A 6,252-nucleotide genomic window follows, 5' to 3' on the forward strand; every position below is an offset into this window, starting at 1 on the left:
CTCACTATTATCCAAGGTTGTGGGGCGCTGCAACACGAGGTGCTTTTCCGGCAAAACTGTTGCCAAACATTAACACTGGCTGAGAGTAAGGTTACCAGACGTCCCCGTTTCCCGGGGACAGTCCGTGGGTTTACAAATCAGTCCCCTGACAAAATCCATCTATTTAGTAGGTAGTTGAAAAGTGTCCCTGGATTCATTGGGGGGGGGGGGAATCTGGTAACCTTAGTTTATTGTAAATCAGATAATGTTGGATTTTTGGGTGTTAACCACGAAGATGGGTGTAGCCATGAATTTCTTGGGGGGGGCAGGCTTTTCTTAGGCAGGGCAGAACCTCAGATTTGTCTTGATTTGTCTTGTTTTTGATTGATTTAGGGAGGGCAGCTGCCCCCCCGCCCCCCTCTGGCGAGACCCCTGACTACAAACCCCATGTTTCATGTATCAATTACCCAGTTTGTGGGTTGCTGCAAAACGTGACATTTTTGCTGCAAAACAACTGCAAAACTTGGCACAGGTTTGGAGAGGACCCCAAATGCTGGGATTCGTAGTTACCGTATTTTTCGCTCTATTGAACGCAGTTTTTCCCCTCCAAAAATTGAGGGGAAATGTGTGTGCGTCCTATGGAGCAAGGAGAGGCTGCACGGGGCTATGACTTCTTTAGCCCTGCGCTGCGTCTCCCGGCAAGGAGAGGTTGCGCGGGGCTAAAGAGGAAGCCAAAACAGAGAGCGGGATCCATCCTGCTCGCTGCCTTGGCTTGTGCCATAGCCGCATGCAACCCCTCCGGCAGGGAGAGGTTGTGCGCAGCCTGTACGCTGCTCTTTGGGGCTGGGGGGGGAAGATTTTATTTCTTGATTTCCCCCCCTAAAAACTGGGTGCGCCCTATGGTCCGGTGCGCCCTATGGTGCGAAAAATACGGTAGTTATCCTCAGTGGGGTCCTTACTCAGGTGTCGTTACTCTGCTCCTTTCAATCTATTGAAGACTTAAATTCATCTCGCAATAATAGCCCATGTCCACCAGATGCCGCTATGGTTCAACATTAGCAAGGACAAATAAGCAGATTTGCCTGTACAGTACAAAGATGAGGATACAGCTTTCACAGGACAATTTTCTGCTTTTCTAACTGGGGACAAATATCACTGAAACATTCATGGTTTTTTTGCCAGACATTTGTGCAAGACACCTGCAAACACTCACTTCTGTCAACAACTTGGACAGAAGCTCTGTTAACATATCTGAAAATTTAAGTCAAATTAATGTCCCGAAAGCTGAGTATTGTTGTTGTTTAGTCGTTTAGTTGTGTCTGACTCTTCGTGACCCCATGGACCAGAGCACGCCAGGCACTCCTGTCTTCCACTGCCTCCCACAGTTTGGTCAAACTCATGCTGGTAGCTTCGAGAACATTGTCCAACCATCTCGCCCTCTGTCGTCTGCTTCTCCTTGTGCCCTCAATCTTTCCCAGCATCAGGGTCTTTTCTAGGGAGTCTTCTCTTCTCCTGAGGTGGCCAAAGTACTGGAGCCTCAGCTGCATGATCTGTCCTTCCAGTGAGCACTCAGGGCTGATTTTCTTAAGAATGGATAGGTTTGATCTTCTTGCAGTCCATTGGATTCTGAAGAGTCTCCTCCAGCACCAGAATTCAAAATCATCAATTCTTCGGCGATCAGCCTTCTTTATGGTCCAGCTCTCACTTCCATACATCACTACTGGGAAAACCATAGCTTTAACTATACGGACCTTTGTTGGCAAGGTGATGTCTCTGCTTTTTAAGATGCTGTCAGTGATCCCCTTCATGGATCACTGCCTTGCCGTGGCGAAGGGGCTTGAATAACTCAGAGAAGCTATGAGCTATGCCGTGCAGGGCCACCCAAGATGGACAGGTCATAGTGGAGAGTTTTGACCAAACGTGATCCACCTGGAGCAGGAACCAGCAAGCCACTCCAGTATCCCTGCCAAGAAAACTCCATGGACAAAGACAACAGGCATAAAAGCTGAGAATTGGATGCTCCTAATGTCTTTGCAGATGGAGCATTGTCCTTGATTAGAAAGTGTTTACTGTTTTGTAACTTAGTTACAAAAACATGGTGTTACTTAACAGCAGGAGGCTGTTATTAATAGCAATTAATCTGGTGCAGCTAATATATTGATTTGTAACTGTGAAATCTGACATTAAGGCTGCAGTCCTACTGCATGTTTTCCCAAGGGCAAGTCCCATGGAACACAGTAGGTAACTTACTTATGAGTAAACATGTACAGGATTACTCTGTAAATGAGGCATCCTTTTAATATTTGCTATATTTACTTAACATTTAATGTTTTTCTGAGCTTACTGTTTAGTCTGGGATTGCTAATTTAACTGATCTTGGTGCAGCTAATAGACACAAGGTTTTATTTTTAAAAAGATTCTGGTAATATTATTATTTTTACTTGCAGGAAGGATTCAGGTGAATACTAGCTAATTAACAGGAATTAAGGACTCTGTTAGGGACACGGGTGGCACTGTGGGTTAAACCACAGAACCTAGGGCTTGCCGATCAGAAGGTCGGCGGTTCGAATCCCCGCGATGGGGTGACCTCCTGCTCGGTCCCTGCTCTTGCCCACCTAGCAGTTCTAAAGCGCATAAAACTGCAAGTAGATAAATAGGTACCTCTCCAGCGGGAAGGTAAACGCCGTTTCCGTGCACTGCTCTGGTTCGCCAGAAGCGGCTTAGTCATGCTGGCCACATGACCCAGAAGCTGTATGCCGGCTCCCTTGGCCAATAAAGCGAGATGAGTACCGCAACCCCAGAGTCGGCCACGACTGGACCTAATGGTCAGGGGTCCCTTTACCTAAGGACTCTGTTGCCCACCATGGCAAATCCACTTTCTAAAAGAAACCAACTTTTGGAAGTTAGGAATACGACAGGGAAAATCACTGAAAATTGTGCCATGAGCAAATTACTAACTGGGAGATATTTAAACATGCTTTAAACACATCAGGATAAATGCTTGTTGTTTCATTTCTGCTGCAACCCGTGGCTGGTTGGCTACTCCTTTGACTGAAAGGATACAAGAGGAATGTTCCCAACACTGTATAATGAGCTAGCGACAGGAGGATTTTTAAAAGTTAACTTTGCAGGTCCTCTGTTGTGCTTGTTTTAAAGGTACGAAGGAAAGGAGGTGGGTGGGCTCTTGCTAACTGGCTGGCTGAAAAGGAAAATATGTAGGTAATATTCCACCCAAAGCGTGACGCAGCCTCAGGGATTTATTAGCATGTATCAGCAACTGCGTCTCACAACCCACAGCCTCCTCTTGTAGACTTGAGCAGAGGAGAGACATAATTAGGAAGTATAAGCCTCAAAAATAACAAAAGGAGACGCGAGGGTGGCAGCCCAGGAACAGCAGAGAAAAATAATTAGTGCTGAAATATAAGAAGCTGGCTTATCATTGGTTCATCAAGCTACACACTGTCAGGGCACATTCCCAGTCCTTCTTGGAGATGCTTTCTGCATGCAAGGCAAATGTTCCAGCCCTTCCGCTAATATCAGATGGCCAAGCAGCTCTCGAAAAGGACTTCAATGCACAAATTAAGAACTAGGTGGTGCAGTCCTACTGCTTTTGATGTTCTTTGCCAGTTGCCCACTCAGAGGCCAATATTTCCTAACTGTCTTGCGTGTGTGTGTGTGTGTGTGTGTGTGTGTAGGGGGGGAGATATACTGGATAACTTTGTGTAGACAAATGCCACCCTGGGAATAAAATAGATTTTTCATTAGCATTTATGTTGTCCTAAATTGCCGCATTGCCTGCAGAGAGTATTCTCAGCAGCAGACAACGGCAGAAAGGAAAGGATGGACAAATGGCTTCACACATGACACACTCATCAAGTTATAAATAATGCGGATGTGTGAATCGCCCCCAGCCAGGTCGGGAATGGGAAACGCATGGCTCTGCGGACGTTGTCAGACTCCCACCAGCCCCTGGCAATGTGGCCAGCTGTCAGAGATGATGACGATGACGATGACAATTTTATTATTTATACCCCGTCCATCTGACTGCTTTGCCTCAGCCACTCTGGGCAGCTACCAACACATTTAAAAACATAATAAAACATTAAACATTTTTAAAAACCTCCCCATACAGGGCAGCCTTCAGATGTCTTCTAAACGTTGTACAGTAGTAACCTCAGGTTACATACGCTTCAGGTTACATACGCTTCAGGTTACAGACTCCGCTAACCCAGAAATAGTGCTTCAGGTTAAGAACTTTGCTTCAGGATAGAAACAGAAATCAGGTTCCGGTGGCACGGCAGCAGCGGGAGGCCCCATTAGCTAAAGTGGTGCTTCAGGTTAAGAACAGTTTCAGGTTAAGTACGGACCTCCAGAATGAATTAAGTACTTAACCTGAGGTACCATTGTACAGTTACTTATCCCCTTGACATCTGAAGGGAGGGCGTTCCACAGGCAGGAAGGCCCTCTGCCTGGTTCCCTGTAACTTCACTTCTCTCAGTGAGGGAACTGCTAGAAGCAGAGCTGTCTTTCCCATTGGGCTTAGTGGCTCGTTGCGCCAGGGCGCTGGCCTCTCAGGGGCGCCCCAGTGAGTGGGGGAGCTGCGTGGCTTTGCTGGCGGCCTCCCCTTTCCCTACATGCCTGCCAACTATAATCTTCTAAACTCGATGTGTGTTTATGTGTGTGTCTATAACAGTTATTCTCATTTGGGTGCCCTCATATCCCCCACAACCTTTCCTGTCCCCTCAGGAGCAGCAGTACAAGCCCCGCCAACCCGCCCCCGGGAGCCGATTGGGCGGCTGGCCCACTCCTCCCGCCCTGATTGGCGTGTGTCTCTTTCCTTCTTCCTACCCTCCTCAGCCCACTCCCCTCTGCGTGCAGGTGGGCGAGCACGTTGGCATTGCTCCTTCTGGGTGGGCTGCAAGCTAGCAGCCTCGGACAAGGAGCCACTCCTCAACTCTGAGGCAGCGGTTGAGGATGAAGACGGGCCTCCGTCTCCTCCTTTCCCTCGGCCAGAAATCCCCTCAGCCGCCGCCTGCCAAGCCACTGTCGTCGTCTGAGGAAGCGGTCCCCACCCTGACTTGGTGGGTATGGCCATTCAAATGGCATGTGTGTGCCATGTCCTGCGATGGATTATGTGGGCCTTGTTTCATTAGCCATCGGGTGCCTGAGGAGCTGAAGTCCTGTTTTTATTTCGGTTTTGCTTTTTTTACACTTTCAAAACACAAGACTTTTATTCTCCAGGAAAAGGCAGCTGTATATTACATAGCCTAAAGATGTGAAAACACACACACACCAAGAGATTACTTCAGAAAGCAGTTTTGTGGTCTTAAAAGTTACAGTCCTGATGTTTTAAATGTTAAAGCTTTCTCCACAACCACACGTTCCTTTGACGTTTGGGTCATTGAAAACAGATTCACTGGGCAGTTTGTCTTCTGTATAGTCCATTTCAGTTCCTAGAAGTGTGTGTTGAGCTTTCTTTTCAATAAACACTCTTAACACCATCCTGTACTACTTCCTCATCAGAGTCCCCCTTTGATTTTGTGTACAGTGGTACCTCGGGTTACATCCACTAACCCAAAAATAGTTCCTCAGGTTAAGAACTTTGCTTCAGCATGAGAACAGAAATCGTGCTGCAGTGGTGCGGTGGCAGCAGGAGGCCCCATTAGCTAAAGTGGTGCTTCAGGTTAAGTACAGTTTCAGGTTAAGAACGGACCTCCAGAACGAATTAAGTACTTAACCCGAGGTACCACTGTATTCTGGTGTATATGAAAGTCCATTACAGCCTCTTGCACGGACACCAACTGGTCAGGTTTGTCTTTAAGCAGTTGTTTTATCTTCTGCACAGCAGATGGGGTCAGTGGCCTGAATCTTCCTCTTGTTCGTGGCCCGAACACTTCCTCTGATGGAAGAGGCCATCTCTCCCTCTTTGCCCTTTCAGCCCTGTCCTCTGAGGTTGTCCCGAGCTGAAGTCCTGTTAAACTCGGTGGGGTCTGGCTTGAGAGTCAACCTGCCCAGGAAGACTGGGCTGGAACCCTAGTGCTACTGGTTCCTCCCATGTATGTTGACTTGGAAGCAGGTTCCACTGAGTTCAGTGATGCTTAATTCTCTCTTTTTTTAAAATAAATAAATATATGTAATGGTTGTGAGGGGTTACTTGTGCGTAACCTTACTTCAGTTCAGTTAGTTTGCTTGCCCCAACCATGCCTAGGGTCGGAGCTCGCCCTCCGTGACCTGTTAGCCCCTGTTAGTGGGCGTCTCTTGAACCTCTTCCAG

General features: G+C 47.5%; 1 pseudogene across 1 annotated transcript; it reads right to left on the reverse strand.

The window, feature by feature from the left end:
* Positions 1-5,225: 5,225 nt before the first annotated feature.
* On the reverse strand, positions 5,226-5,895 carry LOC309369353 (iron-sulfur cluster assembly 1 homolog, mitochondrial-like; annotated as a pseudogene). The gene is made up of 2 exons: positions 5,730-5,895; positions 5,226-5,520 (listed from the first exon to the last, which is right to left on the reverse strand). The product of its transcript is annotated as an iron-sulfur cluster assembly 1 homolog, mitochondrial-like (transcript).
* Positions 5,896-6,252: the final 357 nt, after the last annotated feature.

This window comes from Podarcis melisellensis (assembly GCF_964234715.1).
Source record: "Podarcis melisellensis genome assembly, chromosome: 4".
NCBI classification, from domain to species: domain Eukaryota; kingdom Metazoa; phylum Chordata; class Lepidosauria; order Squamata; family Lacertidae; genus Podarcis; species Podarcis melisellensis.